The sequence below is a fragment of the Macaca mulatta genome, chromosome 3 (assembly GCF_049350105.2).
Source record: "Macaca mulatta isolate MMU2019108-1 chromosome 3, T2T-MMU8v2.0, whole genome shotgun sequence".
Lineage (NCBI taxonomy): Eukaryota > Metazoa > Chordata > Mammalia > Primates > Cercopithecidae > Macaca > Macaca mulatta.
The window spans coordinates 19,720,347-19,739,111 of record NC_133408.1 but is presented as its reverse complement, the minus strand read 5'-3'; the positions used below and the strand labels follow the sequence as shown (position 1 = coordinate 19,739,111).

Genomic DNA, 18,765 nt, shown 5'->3' with positions numbered 1-18,765 from the left:
TTATTGAGCATGCTTGGTTGACTTCCTGGCATCTATTCCATTACCCCCCATTATGTAGTAGCCATAAGGTTTGTGTATTTGATTGATTCTTCTCTTAGTTCTAGGCATGGAACCCAAGAGATCTCTAAGACAATTCATACGTTTTACCCATCTTAGAATAGCTGGTTTAGGACCGGACAAACAATCTCAGCTGCTTCAATCAGACTCATGGTAAGTACTGAAATGGAAAACTCTTTCGTCTTCTAGGCACTGTTAAATATTTTTTTAATGTAAACTGTGCAACTACTTCAGCTATTTTACTTTGAGAAAACTTAAGGAGAGAACAAATTCTACTTGACAAGGTGAGAAACACTGAGAGAGAAAATGGGAAACTAAACAGAGACAGTTTGAGTATAACTTAACAGAAATTTCCAGTCAAAGTGTTTTCTTCATAAGGTCAATTACTTTGAATTAGATTTTATTCATTTAAAACTTGCAACATTTAAACCTATTCACTTTTCTGTGCTGTCACTACCATTTATTTCCACTGATTTCTTGTCTTTACTTGTTATAATTATAATATATTCTTTTATCTAAGTAAAAATAGATGATAATCATTTCCTAAATCGAAACATTTCCTATGAAAAATCTTTGGGACACAATTACATATTTCCTTTCACTCTTTTATAGCACTTCCATAATTTTGTAACATTTCAACCACTTTCTTTGTATTCATATTTTCAAAAGGTTAATTAAGAGGTTTTTATTATGCTTGCTCATGGCAAGTGGCCTCTACTCGGACTGCTGCACTCAACGCTTTGCAAGAGTGAGCAAGTAAGTGTGGGATCCAGCCAGCTGTTCCAGGCACTGATACAAGAGCACGCTCTGTGCAGGGCCAGTGGCCAGACCAGGAGTGTCACCCTGAGGGGAACATGGTGACTCCCAGGTGAGGATACCAATGACCCTGAAGCCCCAGAGGGGGTGTTACAGTGCTCTCTATTAGTTCCACTGTTCACGGATAGTGGTGTGTTAGCAGCTCAGTTGACCCCTTGCCTTGTCACATAGGGTGACTGCCCTCTGCTGGTGAAAGCTAAGGGCTGGTGTGACAGTATTTCTCAGTATCTGCGCTATGTGGGTTCTGAGCTCTTGTCTGGCATCCAAGAAGAACTGAGGTCACAAGGACGGTTGAAGGACAGTGAAGGTGGAGAATTTTATTGAAAAATTAAAATGGCTCTCAGCAGAGAGGGGACCTGGAGAGGAGACTGGAAGGGCAGGTCATCTTCCCCGAAGTAAAGCTGTCTCTTCCCTGGAGTCAGGTTGTCTCCCCATCTACCGACTGAGTCTGGGGTCTTTATAGGCACAAGCTGAGGAGTGCAGGCTGATTGGTTTGTGAGTACGCAAAAAAGGTTAAAGCGAAGACACCACTCAAAGGTGGGCATAACAGTGTAGAAAACCAATTAGGAAAGGGTAGGTATATGTAAAATAGGTAAAGGGTGGGAATCAACCAGAGAAAAGCACACCGAACGGGAGGACAATTTCTAAATCTGGTCTGAGGATTAAACTTGTAGCTTGGCTTTCAGGCTTTAAACCGTCTTTGGCTTGGAGGTGGGCTGTTACTGTGTACTCTCCCCTATCTTCCTAGGCATTTGGCTGCCTCCTGTCACTGTTAATGGGTTACAATGACGCCATTTTCCACTTTATTCTTGGACTACTTTTGAAATCGTATGTTTTCATATATTTGGGGTTTGTTGCCTTTTATTTGTTTTGTAGGATAAAAATATTTTAAGACTTTTCTATTCATTATTTGTATCTCTTTATTTATTTATTTATTTATTTATTTATTTATTTATTTGAGACGGTCTTGCTCTGTCACCCAAGCTGGAGTGCAGTGGTGTGGTCTCTGCTCACTACAAGCTCTGCCTCTCGGGTTCACAGCATTCTCCTGTCTCAGCCTCCCAAATAGCTGGGACTACAGGCGCCCGCCATACAATTTCTTTTTTTTTTTTTGAGACAGAGTCTCGCTTTGTCGCCCACGCTGGAGTGCAGTGGCGTGATCCCGGCTCACTGCAAGCTCCGCCTCCTGGGTTCCCGCCATTCTCCTGCCTCAGCCTCCCGAGTAGCTGGGACTACAGGCACCCGCTGCCACGCCCGGCTAATTTTTTGTATTTTTAGTAGAGACGGGGTTTCACCGTGTTAGCCAGGATGGTCTCAATCTCCTGACCTCATGATCCGCCTGCCTTGGCCTCCCAAAGTGCTGGGATTACAGGCGTGAGCCACCATGCCTGGCCTGTATCTCTTAATTATAGAAAGTCTCTGTTGATATTGATTCTTTGTCTTTCGTGTGTTGTAAATTTTTTCTGTTGCTTAGGTTTTCAATTGAAATTGTATTAGTTAACTATTTTTTGCATATTGTAATGTTTTTCTTAAATTTGTGACTTTATATTTGTCAACTAGAGTTTATAGCTAGTGTTTATTTTTTATAACTGGGTACTTCTTTTTGTATTAAATAAGGTTTTTATTCTAAAGCCACTTCAAATACAAAGGAATAAAACTATTCTCATTGAAATAATTTATAAATGTTATATTCACTGAGAAGTCAAATGCAATAATGATTGTGGATTCAATGCCTCATGTGATGTTTTACTTGTGTTCTCCACACAAAGCTCAGTTTTTTTATACATATAAATATATGTTATTCAAGTGCTATAAAAGTCACTTGCTTTTATGTGCTCTAGAGTCATTAAAGTTTTTAACAGTATTTAAAATCCTTTACCTTCTTCACTTTAGATGATTATAAAATTTAATCTTTTAGAAGTAAGATTTGGTTAGGCAACCCAAAAATGTCAATGGCTTCACAAGACAAATGGTTATTTTTTGTTGGAGCAATAGTCAAACACAGATCCTATTATTGCGATTAGACAGCTTTCCTGGGCATCTTTTCTCCCAGTGGCAATTTAGGGTTTGAGCCTCTTTGATCCTTTGGCTGACTTGTTCTTTGTCTGTGTAGTCCTTTTATTCAGATGGAAGATGGGAAAACACAATGCTATATACTTTGGAATATTGTATGGGCTTGTAATCAGCATACTTAATTTCAAGCCATTCCTTGGCCACTCAATGGTCACTACTAAATCACACAACCCATCCAACTGGAGAATTAAATTAAATATCTGGAGCGACTTAATGAACATGCATTTGTGGCCACAAAAATGAAGATACAAATAAGTAGGTGATGAATTTTTACTAAAATTTGATGATTTTCTACAGAAATAAATTTGAATCTATTCAGTATATAACTTTAGGCTAGTGTCAATGCATTTAATTTTTTGTCTGCAAAATCTGCTCATGCACATCCTTGTTCAAAGAGCCACCTGCTACTTAGTGACCTTAACTGAAACATTAATTGTTTTGTGTGCCCAAATTTAATAACCAGCTATCAGGAATGATGTTATGGAAAACACTGTTATTTAAATGCCAAGAGTTTGTTCTAGATCCTGCTGTTCACTGAACAATCAGCCAAGCACCGAGACAGTAAGTATTGTCAGGGAAGAAGCCTTTAATTGGGTGCTGCGACCGGGGAGATGGGAGATCAGTCTCCAATCCATCTCTCTGGTCAACTAAAATTAGGGATTTATGTAACAGGGAAGAAATGTAACCATGTATGGGAAAACGGGAATTAGGAAGGGGTAATGAAGCAGAGTTCATCAATAGGAAGCAGACGGTTGGTTAGTTAATAATGGCAGGTGAGGGATCTAGCATCTCATTGTCCAGATGTGTTGATCTGGTAAGTTTCAATTCCTTGATGCTATCTGGGAGGTTTGGTGGCTGGTTCCCTGAGAAAGAAACTCACGTAAAACAAATGTAACTTTCTCAAGTTTCAAGATGGGACAGTAAATGTCTATGTTTATTCAAAAGAAACCATAAACATCAGTTCTATGGGACATTTGGGTAGGTTTCAACATGACTTATGGAAATTAGTATTAGAGACATTTTGAATATTAGTTGCAATAAAATAGTAGTTAATATTTAAGAGGCTGTGCTAAATTCTTTACATTCAATCAAATTGCTTAAGATGTAAAATAATGTATCTGTACATTTATATTCATATATATAATTATATCTCTATCCATCTATCTACTTATGAAGATGAACGAATAAAGTGATCATATCCTTTTATTTTAGTCTCTGTTCATCCTAACAATCTACCCATTAAACTCAATCTGATTCCCAACCTCTGCAGACTTCTTTATCCTCAGCTGAACCACTGGACTCTCATTTATAGGCTTAGTTCTCTTTCATCCTTATGACAAATGCTCTGGCCATTCAGGAGTAAGATAAGGAACTCACATTTACCCCTTGATATTTATAATAATGTTGCCTTAACTTTGTGCTATATTCTAATTCTGCACTAATGCCTATTCCTAGAAATATGGGCTGGACTTCACACCTCACTTCAGCTGACTGGCATTCTGTTTTACACTTTGAGTCTCAGTCCTGGTTTATAACCTCTCTGCTTTTTATTTTATTCTAAACATGAGGTGACATCTTACTATTTCTGGGTTCCTCTTAGTACCAATTCCCTAATCCTATACTTCTATCTGATGGCTAGGACCGTGATACCCTATGCTAATCATCTTTGCTATGACCTGCCTATGTCAAAACCCAGCTAAAGTTGTCATGGTTCACCAGACTAGCCTTTCCCTAAATTGGACGTTACTTATGCCTACTAAAGTCAGCTACCCTGAGAGCTACTTGTGGTCTTAAATCTCTAACTAATAAACTACATCAGGCTCTTGTCCTTCAGGCCTTTCCCTAATCCCAGGTCCTGTCTAATTCTAAACATTTTCACCCACCATTTTACTCAGTTCTCCTCTTCTTGCTAGGGCCATATGTGGGATTGTGCCTGGTCTCAGGTAAAAATATTGTGTGTGTGTGTATGTGTGCATATTCATGTGCATATATCTATGAGTATATGTGTCTGTGTTTACTATATTTGATAATAAACCATTAAGCAAGAGACATTTTGCTCACTTATCTTCCTTCATATATTTATTTTAATTGCATGCTCACTTGAAACAGCTTAACTTTCTTTGGTTAATTTTTAAATTAAATTATATTTTATTGGTTGCAATCACTGTTATCTTCCCTTGTTTGTTTATGTTATTAATGTCAGGCCTTCAAAGAACCGTGGGAATACTAATTATAGTTTGAGCATGCAGATTGGGCCATTCATGCGATTATTTATTTCCTCAAACATTAATTTACTACTGTGTAGAAAGGTGCCAAAGTATTCTGAACCCACACTAAACGGTTGCATAGCATCTTGTGGGCTTCACTTTGGAAAGAATGGCAGGATCAAAGAGACCAAAATATCTGATTTGTTCCATATGTTATAGCTCATCCCTAATGACAGAGTGGAGACTTGTCAATATTACTTCTATTGCCCATGGTGAGTGAAATGATCAAATATTTCAGGCTCAATCTGGTCCTGCTTGAGATCTTACTCTGGGAATGCTAGAAGAATAAACATTACACTTCTGAAAGTTTTACAAATGTTTGTCAAAGATTTTGTGCTAAAACTGAGAATATACATACTTGTTTTTGGTCTACTGCTCAGTATAATTATTATTTATAATTTATATCTTCATATCACCTCTTTGTTAAAACTCCAAGCCTGTGTCTCTAATCTTTGTCAAATAAAACTGAACTCCTATTTTTCCCACTTTCACACAACAAAATAAATCTACATGACCTCTTTCTCTATTTGTCTTTTTTTTTTTTTTTTTTTTTTGAGACGGAGTCTCGCTCTGTCGCCCAGGCTGGAGTGCAGTGGCCGGATCTCAGCTCACTGCAAGCTCCGCCTCCCGGGTTTACGCCATTCTCCTGCCTCAGCCTCCCAAGTAGCTGGGACTACAGGCGCCCGCCACCTCACCCGGCTAGTTTTTTTTTTTTTGTATTTTTAGTAGAGACGGGGTTTCACCGTATTAGCCAGGATGGTCTCGATCTCCTGACCTCGTGATCCACCCGTCTCGGCCTCCCAAAGTGCTGGGATTACAGGCTTGAGCCACCGCGCCCAGCCTCTATTTGTCTTTAACCGAGATCCTACTACACTATTCTCTTCATCCCTATTGTTTCTTTCTTTATTATTATTATTATTATTTTTGAGAGAGAGTTTTGCTCTTGTTGCCCAGGCTGGTGTGCAATGGTGCGATCTCAGCTCATTGCAACCTCTACCTCCCAGGTTCAAGTGATTCTCCTGCCTCTGCCTCCTGAGTAGCTGGAATTGCCACTATGCCTGGCTTTTTTTTTTTTTTTCATATTTTTAGCAGAGATGGAGTTTCACCATGTTGGCCAGGCTGATCTCTAATTCCTGACCTCAGGTGATCCACCTGCCTTGGCCTCCCAAAGTGGTGCCATTACAGGCATGAGCCATGTGCCTGGCCTCTGTATTGTTTCTTGATCGTCTCTTGTGAATACTCTCCCTCACAGAATACGAACAACTGTTTTGGATCCCTCCTCTTAGATCATATCTTCTTGTTTTAATTTCTCATTTTATTAAAAAATAGTTTTAGTCAACATTCTCATTATAATTTGCAATAATACTTCCTTGTGTTTTAAAACACTGTTATACATCTTCCACAGTAGATCAAAACCCTCATGAAAGCAAGTCCATTGGTAGAGCAAGTACATTTGTTAATCACATAATCACTCTATCATGAATAATATCAGCATATAATTATATACTAATGTCTTAAACAGTAGAATATCTGAGCATACTTTAGATATACTAATACATATTCCTCAGCCAGAGTCAACCTAAAGATAAAAGTACCCAAATTCCTTCCTTCCCTCTACTATCTACTCATATCCCTGCAGGTTTTCCTGTCTTTCACATGACCCTCCATGGTAAACTGTTAAGACTTGCAATCAACTGCTGAAATCACCTGCCGGTAACTCTCACTGGCTGAACCCAACGAGATGCCAGAGAACAAGAGAGTGACTGACTTACCTTTTTTTTTTTTCTTCGTTTTTGAGCGCTATATTTACATCATACACAATAAGTTGTGTATATTTCTCAGATAGAAAAGTCCTGGTGAGTTAGAAGCTATTTCTCAAATTTTAATGTGAACAGTAAACTGGGTAATTTGTCCCGCAGAAATTTTTTTCAGGATATCTGGAATAAAAGTCTGAGTTTCTAAATGTCTAGCAAGCTTACCAGTAACACCAATGTTTTGGGCTCAAGAAGAATATTGTGCCAAACATCAAATCAGTGGAAGAGCCTGAGTTTTTCCCAGTTTTTCTGACCTGTAAACAAAGATGGGAGCCTTCATTTCCAAAGAGAGATATATGCAAAAAAAAATTCAAGAAGGAAGGGAAGCTTCCAGATTAAATGTGACGGTTTATGCACATTATCTGGCAAATCTCCCTAAGATACTTAATAAAGAAGAGAAAAATAATTAGCTCTATAATAGAAAAATCTGTCAGAAATCTCTATGGCTGAGTAAATTTAACATTAACTGTCCTAGGACAAATCTTTATCATGTGCTGATTTACACAGAAAAATACAACATCACTGAGGTGATACTGCCACCCCCCACAAAGTAAATGATAAACTAAATTTAATTATAAAGAAACGTCAGTTCTAGGCAAAGTTCAAAATACAGATGTCTCCCATGTTCTGTAAATTGTTTTACTTTTATTTTAAGTTCAGGGTTACATATGCAGGATGTGCAGGTTTTTTACATTGGTAAACCTGTGTCATGGGGTTGGTTGTAAAGATTATTTCATCACCCAGGCATTACACCTAGTATCCCTTAGTAGTTTTTCCCACTTCTCTCCCTCCTCCCACCCTCTGCCCTCAGATAGGCCCCAGTGTGTGTCCCTCTATGTGTCCCTCTGTGTGTCCACGTGTTCTCATCATTTAGCTCCCACTTATAAGTGAGAACCTGCAGTATCTGGTATTCTGTTTCTGCGTTAGTTTGCTAAGGATAATAGCCTCCAGCTCCATCCATGTTCCTGTAAAGGACATTATCTTATTATTTTTTATGGCTGCATAGTATTCCATGGTACCACATTTTCTTTATCCAGTCTATCACTAATGGGTATTTGGGTTTGTTGATGTCTTTGTTATTGTGAATAATGCTACAATAAACACATGCATGCATGAGTCTTTATAATAGAACAATTTATATTCCTTTGGGTATCTACCCAGAAATGGGATTGTTGGGTTGAATGGTAGTTCTGTCTTTAAGTCTTAGAGGATTCACCACTCTCTCTTCCACAATGATTGAACTAATTTGCACTCCCACCAACAGTGTAAAACAATTCCCTTTGCTCCACAACCTAACCAGCATCTGTTATTTTTTGACTTTTTAATAAGAGCCATTCTGTTGTGAGACAGTATCTCATTGTGATTTTGATTTGCATTTCTCTAATGATCAGTTATGTTAAGCTTTTTTCATATGATTGTTTGCCGCATGTGTGTCTTTTTTTTGAAAAATGTCTGTTTATGTTCCTTGCCCTCATTTTAATGGAGTTGGCTTTTTTTTTTTTTTCTTGTAAATTGGTTTAAATTCCTTATAGGTGCTGGATATTAGACTTTTGTCAGACACATAGACCAGTGGAACAGAATAGAGAACCCAGAGATAAGATCACACACCTTCAACCATCTGATCTTCGACAAACCTGACAAAAACAAGCAATGGGGAAAGGAATCCCTTTTCAATAAATGGTGCTGGGAGAACTGGCTGGCCATATGTGGAAAACTGAAACTGGACCCCTTCCTTACACCATATATAAAAATTAACTTAAGAGGGATTAAAAACGTAAATGTAAAACCCCAAACTAAGAAAACCCTGGAAGACGACTAAGGCAATACCATTCAGGACATAGGCATGGACAAAGATTTCATGAGAAAAATGCCAAAGGCAACTGCAAGAAAACAAAAAATTGATAAATGGGTCCTAATTAAACTGAAGAACTCTGCACAGCAAAAGCAACTGTCTGCAGAGTGAACAGACAACCTACGGAATGGGAGGAAATATTTGCACTGATTTACTTTCACGAAGTCAGTTTGTGAAAGAAAAAGAGAACAAGTGGCATTTGAAAGGCAATGGCTAATTTCTGACGAAGCAATGAAGACTTTGGAATCCAATAGAGTTGAGTGCAAATGTGAGCACACTGCTTTCTTACTGTATAACTTTGAATAATTCACATAAACGTTTGAGTAGATTTTCTTATACCAGTACTCATCACTTAGGATTGTGATCAGGATGGAAGTATTATGGTCTAAAAGTTCCACATACAGTAATACCTGGCATCTAACATTTAACAAGCGGTAATATACTTATCTTCCCATTTGAATTAATGCATTTTAACCTTGAAATATAAAGGAATTTGCTAGGTCACACTGACTAATGACAAAGGTTAAATTGATTAAAGTTTCTGTACTTAGATTTGCCTGATAAAATATTTTAAAAACTATGTATTTTGATTTCATAAGCCTGGCTACTCTAGCTGTACTTCAGAGAATTTTATAAAATATTTCAGAAAGAAGAATGAATTTTTATTTTATCAAATCCATACATACAACACTAGGCACTGGGTGATTGCCTCCATCACAATGCTTAGAATACATTATCCCATAATCAGAGTTCTTTTATATAAGGATGATAGGAAAATCATTGACAAATGCATTTAAATCAGTCTAAAAATTTTGGAGGAATAAGAATTCACTAAGTTTATATCAATGCTTATAGAATGAAAATCAACAGCTATAAAAGCATTTATTTGTTGTATCTTTTATTTTAAAAGCAATTCATTATAGCTAGACCTAACTAATAAGCAAACTATGTTGCAACTAGGATCAGAATCAACATTGAGCCTAGTCAGTGAAAAGGCACATAAAAATTAAATTTATCAAGAAAAAGTTTGCTTGTGCAATGTACTACATTCTCTTCCTCTGTGGTTCTCCATGATATTTCTATTTTCCCTATTTATATGGCTTACATATGTTTTGTATATTTCTTCTTTCTGTTTGCGTCACGTCTATTTGATTTTCAAAGCCAAATCCAAATAGTGGTATCCTTTTTCTTCTAAATTGGAACAGTGTTTACGTGTCTTAACCATTTCAACACACCTTTTACATTATCATACACCTATCAGAGGCATATATCATGCTCTCCATCAACTTATATATTTTTGTGTATACATTCTGCAGCTATTGGTATGCAAACACTTCAAAAATATAACCGATCATTGTATTCTGCACAACCTTTAATCATTTACATTGATTAAAATAAATTTTTGAATAAACAGTTTTGTTCCCAACTACAATTTACAAATTTCAGATTGTGCAGTTAATTTTGCAATTAAATTACTCTTGATTTATAGTTACTTTTATTATTTAGATACATTAGACTTGCATACATTTATGGGGTACATATGAAATTTTGTTTCATGTGTAGAATACGTAATGACCAAGTCAGGATATTTAGGGTATTCATCAGTCTTAGTATTTACAATTGCTATGTTTTTGAAAGATTTCAAGTCTCCTCTTCTTGGTATTTTGAAACATAAAATTCACTGTTCATTTATAAACTATAGTCAGGGTATTTACTTGTCTGTGTGTACTTGTCTGGTTTTGGTATCAGGATAATACTGACCTTGGAGAATAACCTAGAAATAATTTTCTCCTCTTCAGTTTTTTGTAATAGTTTGAGTATAGTTGGTATTGATTTTTATACATTTGGTAGAGTTTGACAGTGAAGCCATCTGGTTGGGGCTTTTCTTTCTTGGGAGACGCTTTATTACTGATTCAGTCTCACTACTTGTTATGGTCTGTTCAGGTTTTCTATTTCTTCTTGAATCAATCTGGGTAGGTTGTGTATGTCCTGGAATTTATTCATTTGCTCTAGGTTGTTCAGTTTTTTAGCACATACTTACTTATAATAGATTCCAATGATCTTTTGCATTTCTGTGGTATCAGTTGTAATGTCCCTGTTAGTATTTCTGATTTTGTTTATTTGGGTCTTATATCCTTTTTGATCGGTTAGATCAGCTAGCAGTTCATTGATTTTATCTTTTTTAAAAGTCAACTTTTTATTTCATTGATCTTTGGATTGGTTTTTTTAGTCTTTATTTCATTTAATTCTGCTCTGATCTTTATTATGTCCTTCCATCTAGCAATTGTGATTTTGGTTTTTTCTTCCTTTTTTAGTTTCTTGAGGTGCATTGTTAGATTGTTTATTTGAAATCTTCCTACTTTTCAATGTAGGCATTTATTGTTATAAACTTCACTCTTAGAACTGTTTTTGCTGTATGCTGTAGGTTTTGGCATACTGTGTTTCCATTTTTTATTTGCTTTAAGAATTTAAAAAAAAAATGTTCATCTTAATTTCTTCTTTGACCCAATGGTTGTTTAAAACATGTTTAGTTTCCATGAGTTGGTATAGTTTTCAATGTTCCTCTTGGCATTGATTTCTAGTTTTATTCCATTGTGGTCTAAGAAAATACTTGATATGATTTTGATTTTTTAGAATTTGTTGATACTTTTATGTGGCCTAACATATGGTTTATTCTGGAGAATATTCCATATGCTGATGAGAGGAATGTGTATTCTGTGGTTATTGGCTAAAATGTTTTTTAAATGTCTGTTAGGTCTATTTGGTCTATCGTACTGTTTAAGTCTGATGTTTTCTTGTTAATTTTTGTCTGTTATTTGTTTAATGCTGGGAGTCTGGTATTGAAATTCCCAATGATTATTGTATCAGACTCTAGCTCTCCATTTAGATAGGAATATTTGCTTTATTTACCTGAGTGCTTCAGTGCCGGGTGCATATATGTTTAGGACTGTTACAGCCCCTTGTGGAATGAATCCCTTTATCATTATATAATAACCTTTTTGTTTATTTGTACTGTTTTGAGCTTAAAGTCTGTTTTATTTGATATACGTATAGCCTCTCTGATATGGTTTGGCTCTGTGTCCCCACCCAAATCTCATCATGAATTGTAATTCTTATAATCCTCAAGTGTTGTGGGAGGGACCAAGTGGGAGGTAATTTAATCATGGGGGCTGGTTACTACCCTCATACTGTTCTCATGACAGTGAGTGAGCTCTCACAAGACCTGATGATTTTATAAGAGGCTTTTCCTCCTTTGGTTTGGCACTTCTCCTTCCTGCCTCCATGTGAAGCAGGATGTGTTAGCTTCCCTTTCCACCGTGATGGTAAGTTTCCTGAGGCCTCTCCAAGCCCTGTGGAACTGTGAGTCAATTAAACCTCTTTCCTTTCTGAATTACCCAGTCTTGGGCAGTTCTTTATAGCAGTGTGAGAATGGACTAATGCACTCTCCGTTCATATTATTAGACTTGTGCCTTAACTACTATTACTCTACTTCATGGGCCCTATGGTTCTGCCACGCCCCTATGAGGAACTAGGGCAACATAGATAAGCTGTGCAACTCTATTGTTTTTCTTTACTCATATTCTCTTTTTACATATGTATTCTATGCAGTTCTTGTTTCCTGGTTTAGTAATAAATCAAATTTCAAGTGAAATAAGTCTAATTATTAGTCACACCAGTTGGCAAACCCAAACATTCTTTGACTGAGTCCAGATCAGCCCTTTGCAATTCATTTTAACTAACAGCATTGCTTCATGTGGTATTTGTTTTATATAACAACTAATAGTATCTATGCTCATTGGCCTTTAATTTTATTATAAGGAACCCCATAATTTAGAAACAACTTGAGAAAAATACTAAGCAGCATATCTCCAAGACTAAGATTTTGCGAAAGACCAATCCTGTAACTACAACTTTCTATCAGACTTTCCTACTTGCATGTCCAACATAAGTTAGAAAATAGACTCACATTCAAAATTATCCTCTACATTTCTACTCCTTTTCTTCCTCCAGCTGCATATTTCTTTCTCAACATTTGAAATTTTAGGTACTTAAATTCTCCCTCATCTTTGATCGCCATAGAATTTTATAAAGTTGGTGGATCATAATCTAGTCCAAACTTAAGTCCGTAAATATCCTGCATTTAAATATTGAAGTTTTAGCTCTATAATGTCTACATTAATAACAGATTCTATAGTTTGCCTTTCCATTCCACTTCTGCTACTATCATAAGAACATGGCTTTATTTCCTCATATATATATATTATTGTAATGACTTCTAATTAATGAAGCTTCTAGTTTCCATTTTAGTGATGAGAATAAAGTGATATTAATATTTTCCTCATGTATGTTTGTTATATGGCTTATTAATTTTTACAAATATTAAATTTAAAATTATTTTAAAAGAGTTGCTGGTGTGCAATATTGTTTCTTTTACAGGAATATGAAGTGATGATTATGAAGGACCTAGTTGGAAACATTCATTAGTTGACATGTAAAATATAATCTGAATACTTAGTAGGACAAGGTTTTACTTAGCTGGACACAGCTCACCAGGAGTATAAAGTTATGGCTGTGGTCTGAATGTTTGCATCCCTTCAAAATTTACATGTTAAAACTTAATCACCAATGCGATGGTAATAAGGAGCAGCACCTTTGGAAGGTGATTAGCTTATGTAGACAGAGTCCTCATCAATGAGACTATGGTCCTTATAAAAGACAGCCCAGGCACTGTCTTTTCTTTTTTACTATGTAAAAACATGGGGAGAAGACACTATCTATGCACCAGAAAGAGGGCCCTCCCCAAACACTGAATCTGCTGACACCTTGGCCTTGGACTTCCAAGCCTTCAGAACTATGAGAAATAGATTTTTGTTGTTTATAAGCTACCCAATCTATGGTATTTTGTTATAGCAACCCAAATAGACTAAAGTAATTATTATAAAATAGGTTGTAAGATAAATATGAATGTGATACAGAGTGGAGTATCCCATTAACAAAATTCAGGCAATAAACAGGAGTGAAAGATGTTATTGAAAAGAGAACAATAGATAAGCAGGCAGAGGCTGAACATAAAGAGTCTGAGTTTGTTAACTAGCATGTCAGTTAGAAGTACAGTAAAAAAAATTGTTTAAAATCATGCCAACAATATGACCAACCAGTAAGTACAAGCAAGTCCTCCTCATTATTTCATTCAGTCTTGCTTATTCCAAAGAATCTTGGGTCTGCAGTCTACTCTCATCTAGTACATTTGCTTCTAGACTTGAGAGTCTTAGAAATTATAACGCAGCGTATCACGGCAGCCTGAATGCTTTCTGAGCCATATCATTATGAAAGTCTGTGCCCAGAGAGTCTGTTTTATTAAGCACAATTATTGGGCAACTAAATAATTTCTAACTAGTCTGAGCAGTGTAACATTGATTACTAAGAATACTTTTAATCTATTTACTTTTGCTTCTAATTCTTCTATACGATGGTTCAAGTTGGTGACCATGTGAATGAACAAGTAAAATTTGTCACACTAAGGTAAAATAGGGGTGTGTGGTTAAAGGAAATTGTTTTAGGTATTCTTGTGAAGGCTATACACTTTTGTGCTTATTTGTTCCTCTTCCATGAAATATATTTGTCAAGTGGGAAAAAAATTCTAATTTACATAAAACTTCATTAAGCCTGGGACTCTAATTCAATAGTAAATACTGAACCGAACTAAGTACTTTACCCTAGATGATTAGTTATTAAGCATTAGCACATATCAGATCCATCTGGAGGGCTTGTTAAAATACAAACTGCTGAGATTCATCCTCAGAGTTTTTGATTCAGTAGATCTTGGCCTGAAATTTTGCATTTTTCTTAAGTTTCCAGGTAAAGCTAAAACTGTCGGTTCAAGGCCCACACTTTTATAACTATTGCACTTTTTGCCTTTTATAATATCCGGGTGGCCTTTTGATACAATGATAGAGGCAGGAGTCTGAGAAATTCTAGGCAGACAGGGGCAGGCACCTGGCAAAACCCCACCCCTGAGTCAAAATGCCTGAAACCCAATGGCCCAACGTGAGACCTTCCATCCCTGTGTACCCACTCTCTCCTGATTGGTTCTTTCTGAATAGTATAGTTTTACCAATTAATGTTGATTTTCCATAACTACCTATGGCCCACCCCGCCCCAATTCTGTTCCTATAAAGACCTCAGACTCAGCCAGCAGAGAGGAAAAGTGGCTGGATATTGGAGAGAGGCAGTTTGACTCCAGAGATGGCAGCTGAATGTCAGAAAGCAGCAACTTGGCTTCACAACAGAGAGGCAAAGAGGTGACTTAACATCAGAGGAGAGCGACCTGCCCTTCCCATCCCCTTTCCATCTCCCCTCTCTGCTGAGAGCCACTCTCGTCACTCAATAAAATTCACCACATTCACCATTCTTCAATTTATATTAGTGACCTCATTCCTCTTGGGCACCAGACAAGAATTGGGGATGCACCAAGTGTGGACACCCACAGACTGTTGCCACTGCCAGCAGAGGGCAGCCACCCCATGCAATAAGCCAAAGGGCCCACTGAGCTGATAACACACTGCTTTCTGTGGACAGGGGAGCTAAAAGAGTATTGTAACATGCCCTCTGGGGCCTTGGGGAACCCCCACCTGGATCCTGCCAAGAGGCCTGCATGAAGTTTGCTCCTGCCAGCACTAAAGTGGCCAGTTGGTTCCTGCAGTCACTCGCCTGCAGGCTCCCTCCTGCGACGGATGGGACACAGCGGAACTGAGTGAGCAGAGTTTGCTCCTGCAGGCACCTAGGTTGCTGGCCAGTTCCTGAGCTCATTCGCTTCAGTTCCCATACTCATTCACATGTGTGCTCCCTCCCACAAGGGGTTGAACAGGGCAGGATGAGTAAATGGTGCAGCCCTCTTTTGAGTCCCATAAAGCGTCAAGAAAATATCCTGCATCACTTCGTCAACTTATGCCACCTAAAGGATATGCGGCCTACCTTTTAGACTTATTTACAAGTCTGCATAATTTTTAGACATAGACAATGCCATGTATCTCTGTATTTACTATCAGTTCTAACCTAGGAAACACCAAGTTAATGGCAATAAAAAATAACAGAATAAACAACTGTTCCCAGCAACATCGTTAATTGCCTTCCAGAGGCAAATTCACTATTGCCTGTTCTGAGAAAAAGAATCTGGGCCCTGTAAATAGTTGCCAGAATGTAAAAATTTTCCAGCAGATGGTGGTGGAGAGATGCTGGAGATGGAAAGGATTTCATCCCAGGCCTGGTATGCTCTCTCATCAGGGTCTTACAGTGGAACACCTCCAACACCTGGCTCCTGTTCAGCAGCACCCAGAGACCATCAGTTTCCTTTTGCACTCCTTTCAGATAGTTTAGCAGTTGAGTCTCACTGGAAAAATAAATGGCTTTCCACGACACCCCAGAGGATGAATTTTTGCCAGCCCAAAAGGCAGACTTTCAACAATTTCTTCTGGTACAGCCCCACTGCAACTACTCTGCAACCCAGTGAGCCACATTCTTCTCTTTTCTTTTCTTTATTTCTTTTTTATTTTTTTGATTTCCAAATTTTAAGCTCAAGGGAACATGTACAGGATATAGGATGTGCAGTTTGGTACATAGGTAAGCGTGTGCAACGGTGGTTTGCTGCACAGATCATCCCATCACCTAGGTATTAAGCCCAGCATCCATTAGCTATTCTTCCTGATGCTCTCCCTCCTCCCATCCTCCACCCTCCAACAGGCCCTAGTCTGTGTTGTTCTCTCCCCAGTGATTCCTCAAAGACTTAGAGGCAGAAATACCATTTGACCCAGCAATCCCATTACTGGGTATATACCCAGAGGAATATAAATCATTCAATCAGAAACATATATGCACATGTATATTCACTGCAGCACTATTCACAATAGCAAAGACATGGAATCAACCTAAATGTCCATCAATGATAGACTGGAAAAAGAAAATATGGTACATATACACCATGGAATACTATGCAGCCATAAAAAGGAATGAGATCATGTCCTTTGCAGCGACATGGATGGGGCTGGAAGTCATTATCTTCAGAAAACTAATGCAGGAACAGAAAACCAAACTGTGCATGTTCTCACCGATACGTGGGAGCTGAGTATTGAGAACACATGGACACATGGTAGTGAGCCACATTCTTATCTTTTCCAATAAGGTTTGAATCTCATCTTGGTAGGGAGGGAGCAGTCTTGCTAGATGCTCTCTTTCAGCACCAGGGATTGGAAAGCACTCCCTCACGTTTTCATCAGCTAATCCTGTACTCTATAAAATTATTTTCATGTATTAACAATCCTATTTCTCTTTATACAAATCTCCTGTTAAAATTAATAACCTTCATATCAAACTTCCTCTGTTCAAATTACTGTGTTGGTTTCTCCCTCTTGATTGGATCACAACTGATACAATTGAGTTAAATAATTTTTCATAAAATAAATTATTAAATCCATTCCTTTAGTGTGTAAGTATTTAGAGTTTACAAAGTTTACAAATTACTGAGATTTAATTCTACAAATTATACATATTTACAATCTAGGCGAAGGCATTCAAGATATTTAAACATTTCTCCCCTAAGACACCAGTTTAAAGAAGGAAGGGAGGGAGGGAAGGAGGGAGGGAGGGAGGAAGGAAGGAAGGAAGGAAGCCCTTTGCTAGCACATAACAGTCACCAAAACCTTAGTGTTGGGGTTGAGAAACTGATACCCCCTATGGCACTTTGGTATGCTGAGTATTTTGAATCAAAGGAGTTGAAAGACCATAGAAGCAACTTCAGAACCAATGTCTCTTTGACCTTCTCCTGCTCTTCTGTCTCTTACCCTCTTTCTCTTGGCAAGTGCAAGGTGGGGCTCTCCCTGAGCTTCCCTTGTCTGTCTGAAGATTGGCCCTCCAGAAGGAATACATTTGTCATGAGTGTTTTTCCTGGGAATCTCATCAGCCAAGGAAAAGTAAAAGTATCACAGGGGAGGAAACTGAAAGCTGACAATATGCCCAGGCAGATTTTATCACAGACTTTATCACAGCCTCTTTTTCTGAGACTGTTTATTACCTGAAAGATCTTTTGTTTGCATAACAAGACAACCTTTGTTCACCCTGCATTTTCTCCCCTCACCCTCCCATACCTTGTGTCACTACCAACCCTAGACTCCCCAGGCCTGTATTCCTTTCTTCAGCTCGAGATGTTATATATGTTTCAATCATTTGCCACCTTTTAAAGTCTGATATTTTGTGGGACTCCTCTGTGTATGAATATAATGAAATTTTTTTTTCTATTAGTAATTATCAAACCTTCAGAGGATAAAGAAAGTTTCCTTTCTCTATATTAGTAATCCCTAGTCCCAACATTCCATTCCTCATTCTCCAGCATGCACACACACATTTCCATGCTGCTTTTCAACAAAAACTTTTATTTCCTGCAGTGTAGCAAAATAAAATGATTCTAAGTTCTCTTTTATAAAAGCTGTTAGCTATTACAATTCCTTCATTCACTTCCCCCTTTGTAATAAAATTTTCCCTGTCCATTAAAATAATATAGGCTTAGTAGAATGCTTAAAAAATAAAGATCCATATGAAAAATTTAAAGTCATGGATAAACATATAATTTAGTGAAAATAATGCTAACATTTTGGCTCATTTTCTCTTTGTCTTTGTAAAATTACATTAGTGTTGGATTTGTTTCTTTTCCTACCCCTATCACAAAAGATGCTCCTCTTCATCCATGGTTACTATTTTAGTGTGCCCTAAAGGATATCATAGTTGATATGTCAAGCTATATTTGTAACTTCCCTAAAATTATGACCTTCTTCTATCAATGATGTTGTCACCACATGAAAGATATTATAAATAGTTTGGTATTTGATTCTTATAT

At 37.4% G+C, this 18,765-nt stretch overlaps 1 long non-coding RNA gene across 1 annotated transcript in view; it reads left to right on the top strand.

The window, feature by feature from the left end:
- The window catches only part of LOC106997291 (uncharacterized), a 30,737-nt gene extending 22,013 nt beyond the window's left edge, over positions 1-8,724 (top strand). Inside the window, exons 2-4 of the long non-coding RNA XR_001443441.3 lie at positions 99-210; positions 2,987-3,201; positions 8,560-8,724. This is a non-coding gene — a long non-coding RNA (uncharacterized LOC106997291). The remainder of the gene's footprint in view (positions 1-98; positions 211-2,986; positions 3,202-8,559) is intronic.
- Positions 8,725-18,765: the final 10,041 nt, after the last annotated feature.